A 12945-nucleotide genomic window follows, 5' to 3' on the forward strand; every position below is an offset into this window, starting at 1 on the left:
CTCATGGGCTTGTCTATGGAATTAATCACTAGTACTGAGGGCTTCACAAATATGAATACATTTATCTTCAGATTGTCACTGTGAAAACAGGTGGTATTATCCCATTTTACAGGTGGGGAACTGAGGCACAGGGAAATGACTAGCAAAGATGTACACTAATTTTGAGTGCCCCATGTGAGACGCTAGGCCTGACTTTTCAGATAATGTAGCATTTTATTGAACTTAATTTGTTCAGAATGCAGGTCCCTTTGACTTCAATGGCAGCTGTGAGTGCTCAACACTTCCACAAAACTAGGCCCAGATTTCTCAAGTTGGGCACTCAGTTGGTGACCACTTGTGAAAAGTTTGACTTAAGTGACTTGCCCAGCATCACATAGGAATTCTGAGGAAAAGGCAGAGATAGAATCCAACCAGGGCAACCTTCAACAGCCCTGACATTAGACCATCCTGCCTTTTCCTGCCTTATTCACGGTACACATTCCAGCTTCTGCAACAAAAGATGCCGGGGCCCCAAGGCCAACAGACTCCTTCACTACAGAACCCTGATTCATCCAGTTTGTCCAGTGCACTGAACAAGGCAGAGGTCCTGTGTAGTAAATAGCATGTGATTATCTGACGCTTCTCCCAAAGTTCAAGTCCTTGTACCAAAGCACTGAAGTGCTACAGATTCTCAAGCAAATGGTTGTAATAATATATTAACATGGGCAAAAGAAAGAATGTATTTATCCCAAATAAAGAGCTGGTCAGAAAAAGAGTGATGGAACCATTTTTTGTTGGAAAAAAAAACAACAGTTCCATCAAAAACAAGTCAATGTAGCTGAAATTTTGTTTTCAAAAATCCTTCTTTCCCCTTCCCCACCCTCCAAAGGAAGAAAGTCCAGACAGTGGTGAAACATCCTTTTATGACATTTTCAGAAAAGAAGGTTTTATTTTTCATTCTGAAATTTTGCATTGTATTGTATGTTACAATATAAAAATAATTAAGAAGTCAAAATCAAACTGACACAAAAATAAAATTTGAACTTTTCCTTCATGGAAAATTTCAAAATCCTTCACAAAATGGCATTTTCATCCTCTGCACAGTTCTAATCCTTAAATTCATTCTGAGAAAACACTGAACAAATTCTGCTGACAAAGACTGCCAAAAAATTCAACCCAAGGCAGACCCCAAACATGGAAAGTTTCATAGAATTGTAGAGTTGAACACCAGAAGGGACCACCAGATCATCTAGTTTGACTTACTGTATATCACAGACCATCAACAGCATCCAGTACCTGCACACTAAACCCAACAACTGAAATTAGACCAAAGTATTGTAGCCCACAGGAGACTAAATTATTACGCGCCACATGCAGAGAACAGAAGGGACCAATGTGCACCAGTTCCCCACAGTGGCAGGGAAGTGATTAAGTGATATATAACTGGATAATCCTGGCAAGAGACCTGCACCCATATGCTTCAGAGGAAGGCTACTCCCCTCAACCCTCACCAAAGTCACTGCCAATCTGACTATGGGGAGAATTCCTTCATGGCCCCACAGATGTGGCCCCACATCCTCCTCCTATGATACAAGGACCTCATCCTGCTTCTTTCCAAATACAGAAGAGAAATGTTTATTGAATAGTTCTGCCTTTTCTGAATCAGAACCATCTCCATCTAGGAATGATCCTATACTATTGCTAGAATTTATTTTGTTCCTAATATATTACAAAATAAAATTCATTTTTATTTTGTTACAGTGATTTTGGAGCCCCATTGTAGAGCACGATATAGACAATTCCAGAGCTTCCAATCTAAACAGTGAATACAAACAAAAACAGCATAAAAGCAGAATGTCAACAGGCACAGATACAGCTCTGGGACCTAAGTACCCTACATGGAATGGTTCTATGGGCTGGTGAAGAAGGAGGAGGAAGACACCTTTTCTAAGTTGTTCCTCCATCCCCACAGAGATACTTGGACCCCTATTCAGCCTCATATTATCTTCCTGGCACACAATGCGTATGGAAAGGTTTCCATGTGCTACAGTTTATTTTCTTTTCTAAACAGTACAATATAAACTAGAGCATATGTTATTTCATGGATGGCATGGCTCCCGAGTCATGAAAGTTTAGCCGTGTCTCGGGCCCTTAGTTACCACACATTCAAAGCCTTTTTTACTTTTCCGCAACTGTCATCAAAAGCAACTACAGATCTCTGAAGGGCTGGTGGAGAAATGGGAAACAAATATGTATTATATTTTTATACAATAAATTGTGATGGATATCTGTTAGGACATTTATCTGTGGCTATGATGAGAAGTCAGGATTTCAGACAAGCAGTTTGCAGTGGTTACAATTTAAAAAACAAACAAACGTTTATTACATTTCTGAAGGCCATTAAATGGGAAAGAGAAATCCTCTTCATCAGCTATCATTTTCCTGACTTCAGCTGCCCTGACCCTATAGCTCATCCCCCACCCCGCAATGTACGATGCATCAACTCTCTTTATTCATATGTTTCCTTAAAATTCACCTCTTTGGCATGGCTCATGAGCATTAGCCCATAGGCGCTGGAACTAGGGTGCTGGGGGTTCTGAAGTGGTTTCCCTCATATACAGGGTTTATAGTTTGATTCAATGGCTCTCAGCACCCGCACTTTACAAATTGTTCCAGCATGCCTGCATTAGCCCATACAAGTGTTATCAAGCCTTATCATTCAAAAAAAAAAAAGTTAGCCTAAAACTTCAAGGACCCTCCACCAAAAAAACCCTTTCAACACCCATGACAGCAAAGGAATCTAATTCACCCGTGGTGAAGAGGATTGGTGTGCAAGGTCCTCCTATTTAAGAACCCCACAGGGCCTGAGGGGATGAATACCATCAACTGTACAGGGGCACATGCACAACCTCTATGCTCTTCAGAAACTGTCTCCATGGCAGCAATACATAGCCTATTGTGGAAATCTACAAGACAGATTGATTGGCTTATGCATGGATTTCTGTATCCCATAAAATTGGCAGAGGGAGACTGATGTATGGAAAGGAAGAGCTAGGAAAAGTGTCCTCAATGGCAAAAACAAACAAAAAATCTTTAGGCTTTGATCCAGCAAATATCATGGGTGAAATCATGTTGTTAGTAGCTACCAGTGTGGTGCTCTGCTCTTGTTCGATGATGATAACAGTCGGCTGCGTGCGTGTTCCCTCTGCGTGCTGTCCCGGCTCTGTGCAGATAGCTGACACAGCAAACCCCGAGAGAACCCCTAAAGACCACAGGCTCTAGTAAGGTACAAAGGAACCCGAGCCAGGTTTATTGACAAACAAAACACCAGTAATAGTTTCCTATAGACTCTACAGGACATACTAGGAATATGTGCGCCCTGGCAATGGACACAGCTCAGTCAGTGGTGGGACTTCCCACTGCCGCCTAGGCTGGCCAAAGATGCGCACTCCAGGACATACTTTTATACAGTTACAGGACAGATTACTCATCCCTACTGACGTATTGAGGTACAGCCTCTTGGCTCATTAGGGTGCTGTCTCCCCTTTGATCATATTGTTCCAGACATACAGATCTATCCATCATGCTGTCCTGTCTTTAAGATGCACCTGCCTGTTCCTTGTTATGTCTATGGAGTGTCCTTGCATCAGGCTGTCCAGGTGCCATCTTGGCATAAGTTCCTCTTATTAGCCCTTATGTGTGAACACACCTGCTTCTAACAACCCTCTTCTCGTCAATTTCTGTGAGTGAGGCCTGCCTCTGGCTCACAGCCCAGCTTTTGCTTAGCAGTGTCTGGAAGTACTTTGGTTCAGGCTTCAGGCCTCAGACTGGGCCTCTGACACAAGAGTTTATATTTCAGGGCCTCATCTTACTACACTGGTCCCACTGAAGTCAATGATAAAACTCTGATGGACTTCAATGGGAACAAGAATTCACCCTGTGGGCTTAATGTTATTCATGTGATTAAGTAAAGTTAAGCACATTTGCAGGCTTGGGCCCTTATTTTCCATATGTGGAACTGCCATTTAAACCCTTCATTGATGAATTCATAGCTACCACATGCAACATGAATGTGAGTCCCATATGTGGAACAATTATATTCTACCCTTAAGGTGAAATCCTAGCTCCACTGAAGTCAATGGAAAAATCCCCCATTGACTTAATGGAGCTAGGACTTTGCCCTCAGTGACTTCTATGTGAAGCCAAGAAGAGTTTCATTTAAGGATAGTAACTACAGGGTATAATCTTGCTGTCATTCCAAGAGAGAAATTCCTACTGGAGACTTGAAACACAGAGGACCTTAAGTTATGATCAAATAAAAAGTCACTGAAAACGGTTAGAGTAAAATTGGATATCCTTGCCCTCCCTTCAGGAGAAACTGAAGTTTTTTCAGAGATAATCGGCTGATCAAGTGTATCAAGAAATAAACTATCTGCTGCCTGATATACAAGATACTTCAGAGACAAAGTCAAATAGCTCTAGTAAAGTTTACAAATAAATTAAATGCAAGATTCAAGTTCTGCTCTCAGTTCAGAAGAATCCAGTGGCATTACACTTGATTTAAAATCAGCGTGAATAAGAGTGGAATTCAGTTCCTCTTAGAGAGAGCACCACTCGAAGCCTTACAAAACTAAAATGAATAAGTTGTACTATTAAAAAGAAGCTACTGTTTTCCATTTTGATGGGGGGGAAGAAACAAAAAATTGCATTGTGCATAGAATCCAACCTACATTAAGATTATGGCAAATATTTCTAAACATACAAACCACCAGCATATGTCTGCTCTCCTCCTGGGCTTCGGTCAACAGAGTAAAGTACAATAAATCCTTCAGGCCTAAAGTATGATGGGTTAATCCATAGCTATACTGTATGTCACCACAGACTATGAGTTTGCTAAAATATTATGGGCCCCTTCTGAGGTTTAGAAAAATTGGATTCCTTTAAACTGTCATCCAAAGGCAGATTTATTCTTGAAGTTTGTGTGCAGTAACTTATATATAACTGGGCTTTTTGTTCTAATCATTCAAGGCTTAACTGTTATCATTTTGTGTTTGCAGAGTTTAAAGGAACTTTAATGGTAAGCTGAGAAAGATAATTTCTCTTTCTAGCCCACCTTATGCATTTTTTTGAAAATCATTTTTCCTGCTTCCACAATAACCTATTCAAGTTTAGCAACCCATTTCAAAGCACATAAATAACCAAAAGCAAGTTAACGATCCTGGAGTCAATCACCCATCCCCGCTTTCTCCTGCAAGTAACCCAATAAGGCTTACTCATGTGAATAAATACTATTTGCATTAATAAGGTTTTGCAGCACTATCTGAATTCTATTTTAATAATAAAGAGCCTGATCCCGAAATCAATCTGAAGTCAAAACTTCCATGTCACTTCTGTAGGAGGAGATAACTTATTTCTTCTTGTCACTGTTCACTGTATTTAGGAGTCTATTTTTTTTTTAAACTTTGAGTAATATTATGGTCAAATCCTGTTTGCCTCACTTGTACAAATAGCCCCACTGAAGTCATCATGCTAGTTTAGATGGGCAAAACTAATTTGAAGTCAAAGGAGTTGCACCCAGTTACACCAGACAATTTGGCCCGGTGGGTCTACCTGCTCCAGTAAAGTAAGCAAGATTAAACATTATGGACCAAATCCTGCAAACTCTTACCCTCAAGAGCAGTCCAAATGAAATCAGTGGAACTACTTATGAAAATACAAATTTGGAGGACTGAGCCCTATATGTGCCTTTAGTTGTTAAACCAGAAAATAAATTGCCTCATCATGAGCTTCAGATATTTTTCATGTTTTCATAATAAAACTTATTAAAGGGCATTGTCAACCACTTAGGCTCATTTAAATTTTGTAAAATAAAGCATTGTCATGAGAGAGTTGGAAGGTTGGAAGTGGGGGGGGGAATTTACAAAACCTGATCTGAATATAAATGCAAAAGAAGTCAATGAAAGCAATTTTGTGTTGCTTATTTTAACATATGTAATGAATTCCCTGAGCCTAAGATGTGTGCTTACAGAGGCTTTTATAAGTCTTCAGAGAGAAAGAAATATATCTGACCCATAATGTACATACTATAAATAGCCTAATATATACATTAAGGATTACAAACCCAGTGTTGCTGCTAAAAGCCAGATTTTCAAAGAGAAGATTTTAATGCATCAGTAAATTCATTCTGCTTTGTCCTTTTAATTTGGGAGCACACAGATCCTAAATCTTCAGCTACAATTTAATTATTGTTTGTCTAAACCTTATCCAAGCTGATACTACCTTCTCTGTATTTCCAAAACACCATTTGAATTTTAGATGCACAGAGTTACAGGATGGGGCCCATAGTATATAGTGTATATATTACAGTCATTTATTATTTGAAACAATTTACAGTAAACATTTATTATAATGTAAACATCACAGTTAATTACTAGAATAGCATTCGTGCTCCACCAGAACACATAATGAGATTTGGAGCTGATCACGTCTACACGGCCAATTCTTTGAGGTGCTGAGAAGCCTTCAACTCTCATTGAAATGTAATGGGGAGCTGTGGACATTCAGCACATTGCCACAGGGGCTCAGCAACTCGTAGTATGAATCTTTGGGGGAAGATTTTCAAAAAGGAAGTTAGGCACCCAACTGCCATTGAAAAACAATAGCAGCTGGACGGCTAACTGCGATTTGTGCCTTTGAAAATATCTCCGTATATCAGCAGCCCGGTTCAATCCAGGTCAATAGTGGCTGGCCCAATGAGAGAAATTTGGGACCCCACTACCTCACATTCACTGCGATGCCACACCCCTGTTGCCAACATTTGGGGGGGGCTGAGCATGAGACCCTGGTATGTGTCTCTCCTTTCCCCCCTATTGCTCCCCACAAGGTCATTACCGTCACACTGCTGTTCAGCAGCCCTAACGAAATGATTCTTTCTAGTGGGCAACTGTCCACATTGCAGTTACCTTCCTTGGCAGCCTTAGCAGAGACACAAAAGATTGAAGAAGCCATGAAGACTGAATGACCTTCTCATCCTTAGAAAGCTCAGCGCTATGAGGAGGTCTGCTATGCTCATGATCAAGTGGTACCAGGTCAGTGAATATATTGAGGAGTTAAATCCTCAAGACTGTCAGGCTTCTATAGCTCCTGTTCAGGGTTCAGATACATGGGCCGTGCAGTACAAGGGAAGCCACAGCTCCTGCTGTTGCTGAACTGTTGTTAAACTGAAGAGACATAAGTGTCCATCATGGTCAATCTCCAGTCTTTCATGAACACTAAGGACCCAATCCAACTCATATTAACATCAGTGGAAAGATTCTTGTGGACTTTAATGGGAACCAAATTGGCTCTTAAACTGACAAAAGAAAAAATACTGAGAACTGAGTCTCTTGAACCAAGACACTGAGATACTATCGTGATGGGCATGGCATAAAAGCCTAAAATGGCCAACACAGAAATAGTCACATAAGTACTGAAATTATTGAAGGAGGGGAAACTGCCAGTATACTAAAATTCACATTTTGCCCATCAATGCTTATCAACCCAAATGGCTTGCCAGTATGAGTTTTCTGAAAGCTTGCTTCAATTTCTCTCATTGAGAGAGCTACACCTGCCTTTGGGGCAGGTCAGCCTATGAATAAGATTCACAGAGACCTTTGAAAACAAGATAAATAGAAGACTAATAGAGTGAAAGGCATGCCCACAAGTAATGTGGTACCGCCATTCCTCAGACAAAAGGTTCTGCCAGACAGTGTCATCTGTTCAAACCACAAAATCATTACACATCCCTGTTTGTCATGCTTTTCTGAATTATGTTTATAGTAGTCTTCTTTTCTGTGTGTCTGTTCACATTCTTTAAATCAACTAAGCATTGATGTTTCATTCCAAACTACAGAAAGGGTATAAAAGGACTGAACTAAAGGGGTTACACATGGTTGAACTCACCACTTCATATATTTTAAAACATGTTTGTAATACATGATAAAAATAAATGTTAATTATGTTCATAACAGTACAATATCTTAACTCTCTAGTAATATAGACTATGACACAAGTCAGCCATGCCTTGGTCTCATGATTAGCACACCAGAGTGGGAGTCAGGCGTCCTGGTTCTTTTTCTGGCTCTGCTACTGACCTTCTGTGTGACCTAATGCAAGTCATGTCACCTTTCTGTGCCTCTGTTTTCTCTCCCACCCTTGGTCTATTTAGATGTTAGGATCTCCAAGGCAGGGATTCTCTTTCAATATGTATTTGGAGAGTGCCCAGCACAACAGGGCCCCAGTCTTAGCTGGTCCTCTGGGTGCTACTGAATCACAAATATTAAAATAAATATAATACAAATTTGGGGCATCATGGAGGTGCCAGGGCATGTCTGTGCAATTCTGATTGTAGGAGTGGGACCTATGTACAGTAATCAGGGGCGGCTCCAGGCACCAGCACGCCAAGCGCGTGCCTGGGGTGGCAAGCCACTGGGGGCGCTCTGCCGGTCGCCGCGAGGGCGGCAGGCAGGTTGTCTTCGGTGGCATGCCTGCGGAGGGTCCGCTGGTCCCGCGGCTTCGGTGGACCTTCCGCAGGCGCGCCGCCGAATCCGCGGGACTGGGGACCTCCCGCAGGCAAGCCGCCGAAGGCAGCCTGCCTGCCATGCTTGGGGTGGCAAAATACCTAGCGCCCCCCCTGACAGTAATTAAATTCCCTAATCAGGGCCAGATTCTAAGAGGACCAGAGAAGCCTCGGCTCACATTGAAGTCAATGAACATTGAGGGGACTCAGTCTCTTGCAAGATTGGTCCTTTAATTCTGCAAAGAATGGCCAAAAAATGCTTCCCAGTTTATGTGCTCTGAGAGGCTCTCTGATAATTTCGGACCATTTCAGGAAATCCAATATTTCATGTAAATATGCTTTCAATGCCCAGTACTTGAATTGCTTTAAAAACCCTTAAATTCCATTGTCTGTTTCCCCTTCATAACTACATCACTAGATATATTTGAATCTGCACCATCCATTGAAATGTATGTGACCTTTCTCCTTAATTGGTCCCAGTTTCATATCTACATATTTACATAATTTAGAGTTTGCTCCCATCAATCTTACTGTCACAAAAATATGTAGCCTTTATCGTAAGATTAAATCTCCATTCTCAGAATCAATGTTTTTGTAACCTCCTTGTATGTAATGATGCTTTCTACTTACATGCAATATTCATCAGGAGAGTCCATTGTCCTGCTTGGAGTATGAAATGTTCCCATTTTTTTTCTCTTTTTATATCAGTGTTGTTTTTTTTCCTTTCAACGGTGAAGATTTTTTGTGTGTTTGGTTTTTTTTATAGTTATATGGCTCAATATTTATGTATTTTAAGAGCCTGTTCAAGAGACCAGATAGCAAGTGTGAAAAATAGGGACTTTTTTTTCGGGGGGTGAGGGTGGGGGGAGGGAAGAGTATAGTTGTGTATATAAGACAAAGCCACTAATATCAGGATGGTTCCAATAATATTGGGACATCTGGTCATCCTATGTTCAATATAGGTGTAAGCTCTACGAACTAGTAAGATGTTGTGGTAATAAAAAACGTCATGGTGAAAGGAAATGGGAGAATATGAAAAGGTCAAAAGGACATGGTCAAAGAAACACCCTCCTGTATGAAAAACTTCCATATGAAACCTGTGTTATAATCATTTAGTACCACATGGCCTTGATATGGATAAAATAATGGATTCCAATGAACCTAAAGAACCCAGTGGACTTGCTAGTTCTGTCAACAGATGATCACTGTCCAAAAAGAAAAAGGAACCCAACTGACATCCAGAGAGGGAGTTCTTGTCCAATATAAGATGTTACCTCACCCATCTTGTCTCTCTAATATCCTGGGACCAACATGTCTATGACAATACTGCATATAAGTCTGTTATATATACTCATACCCTCAATATAGCACTCCCATAACAGTCAATGGCTCAAATGAGCACTAATGTTTTTGTGAGTGGTTATGTACAGTAAAAGTCACCATCTGGCAGTTGTTACCACACAGTTACCCCAAATACAGTCTATTAAATATTAGGGGTTGTAGGGAGCGTATGTTACCGCTTGGCAAATAATGGCTTTTTTATGGCAATTTTTATACTTGTGTTTTCAATCTCACTTAACAAGTAAAAGACTCATGGATTTAACACAGAGGTTTTCAAACTGTGGGGTGTGCCCTCCTGGGAGGGGGGGGCATGGAAGAATGTTCAAGGGGGACGGGACCGTGATGCTCAAGGCATTTTTTACCTTTTAAAATTATTATTACAAAACAAGAACATGACATTGACAATTATACACATTGAAATAGTATGAGTAAACATTTTGCAACTGATTAATCAGAATGGACTTTTTTGGCCAATACAAGATGGCAGATGCAGTACACAGGAGTGTGTTACAATGTATTTAAATATAAGCCAATGATCATTTCTATAGCAACAACTACCGTCCCTGCCATCCAGTTTCATATATCATATCCTGCCATTACAACAAGCAATTGTGCAATGCTTATTCCACTGGTGTGTTTGATATTTTTTCATATCATTACGTGATGAAAAATGGATTGGTACTTATTGCCAAAAGATGGTAGTGTTCAAAAAAAAAAAGGCAGGAACTGAAATGGCTAAAGTCGATACAGAAAAAAAATCTGCAGAAGCAAGAAGATATGATGACACATATTTGGATTTTGGTTTCACTTCCATTGCAGTTAAAGGAGAAATTAGACCTCAACGTATAGTGTATGTAGTAACTTTAGCAAACGATAGCCTGAAGCCAACAAAATTAAGATGCTGTTTAAAAACAAAACATGGCGATCTGGCAGGAAAGAACAGAGATTTTTTTCAAAAGCTACAAGAAATTAAACAAAAAAAACCACAATGAAAAATGTAGTATCCACTCCTGCAAGTGCTTTAAAAGCATAATATCAAGTTGTGTACCACATTGCCTAGAATAAAAAGCCTTATACAACTAGGGAAAAACGAATTCTCCCAGATGCAATTGAATTTGCAGGATGATGGTTGGTGACAGTGCGGCAGAGAAATTAAAAATGACCCTGCTGTCAGACAACACAGTCAGCTGCCGAATCGCTGACATGTCAGAAAATATCAATGCACAGCTGATCTCTCGATTGCCATCCAGTTTATATGCGAGCCAGTTGGATGAAGCAACGGATATATGAAAAGAAGCTCATTTAATTGCTTACATTGGGAACTCTCACAAAAACTTCAGTATTGGAAGATTTTTTTGCTCTGCAAGCCAGTTAAGAGGCGTGCAACTGGATCTGAACTGGTTAACATTTTAAACGACTTCCTAACTTCTCACGAGATGAAGTGGGAACCTTGTATCGGAATCTGCACACACGGAGACCTTTCTATGTCTAGGTTTGAAATTGCTCCACATATACTGTGGACTCATTGTATGCCATGAAGACCTTGCCACTTGAAACATGGATCAGGAACTTACTGATGTTCGGAGTTCTGCTATTAAAATTGTAAACTTTCTCAAGATGCAGCCCACAAGGGCACGTCTCTTTGCAACATCTTTGTTGTTCCACGTGGAAGTCAGGTTTAAAACAAACAGAAAGGAATGATAGTTTTCCTTAAAGCCCCAGCTCCTGGAGTCAAGTGGACATGTGACTATTTCAGCCGTTATTCTTAAAGAAAACGTAAGTTTCTAGCCCTCGTGGCTGTGGAGAAAGCTTCAAAATGTGATCCCAGTACACCCTAAGGCTCAAAAGACAGAAGGCAAATAAAAAAGAACACAAAATCAATTATTTTACATAATCTCATGATTTTAAAGCAAAAGTCATGATTTTTGGTAAGCCTGACACGTGATTTTTGAAGAAGTTGGCAATACTGCTTTCAGATAAATAGTGAATAAATATTTTCCTGAAGGAAATGCACCCCTAAATGACTGGATTATCCAACCTTTTGTAGCTGAGGTAGTGACCTTCTCCAGTCTCTCAAATGACATTCAGGAGAAGCTGGTTGAATGTCAGAGTGATAGGACACTGGACATTCAATTTTAAAAAAACAGACTTTGGGAGATTTTTGGTTGAAAGATGGCTCAGAATATCCAGCTTTGTCAAAGTGTGCGATCAAAGCTCTTTTGCCGTATGGTTCATCTTATTTGAGTGAGATCAGATACTGTGCGCTGGCTGTGATAAAGACAATGTTCATTCGAGACAGGAAGTAGAGGACATCCTCAGAGTGTTGAAACAGGCACTCCCTTCACACTAATTAATTAATTAGTATCTGTGTAGGGAAACCTACAGGTGTAGGTCATTTAATTAAAGTTGGGTTAAAGGTCTTCGTTAGGTTTATGAGTAGGCTATCAAGCATACTTTTGCATGTGTCTGTTTTTGTCTGGGTTGGGAGGGCACAACCAAAAATGGTAACTCAAAGGAGCGGGGATCAGCTCAAAAATTGGAAAACTACTGTCTTAACATCAAACAAGGTGTGTTTAGAATACACTGTGAACCACTGTATGATGCAATTTATTATCTAGTAAAATACGGTGAAACATTCCAATACCGCCCTTGCTTTCTTTTGAAAAAGCTGACATGTTAACTGGCTTCAGTGTCATGAGGGGCTGGAAGAGACTTGTTAAGTTAGGTCCTCCAGAGAGACTGCTACAGAGGAAAGGAGAGGAATGGTACCAAAAAACCCACAAGAGGTGAGGGAAGCTTCAGCCTTAAGTGTAATTTTTCCCCAGGACATATTTAACTCCCTCAAGTAAGCATGAAATGTCAGCTGAACTACATAAAACAGGGCAGTTATGCATCAGGAAGATATGCCTGCAGACTTTAGTAAGGAAGCTCAGAGAAAAATACATGTCTATTTTATCCCAAGTTAACCCAAGACACCTAGAGAGAGAGAAACACAACCCAAAGTGATAGGTGCACAGCTCTTGTCCCTTCAGATGAGTCACATTAGAAATTTTGCTGATGCGTCCATA

This window comes from Mauremys mutica, chromosome 1 (genome assembly GCF_020497125.1).
Source record: "Mauremys mutica isolate MM-2020 ecotype Southern chromosome 1, ASM2049712v1, whole genome shotgun sequence".
In the NCBI taxonomy this organism is placed as follows: Eukaryota; Metazoa; Chordata; order Testudines; family Geoemydidae; genus Mauremys; species Mauremys mutica.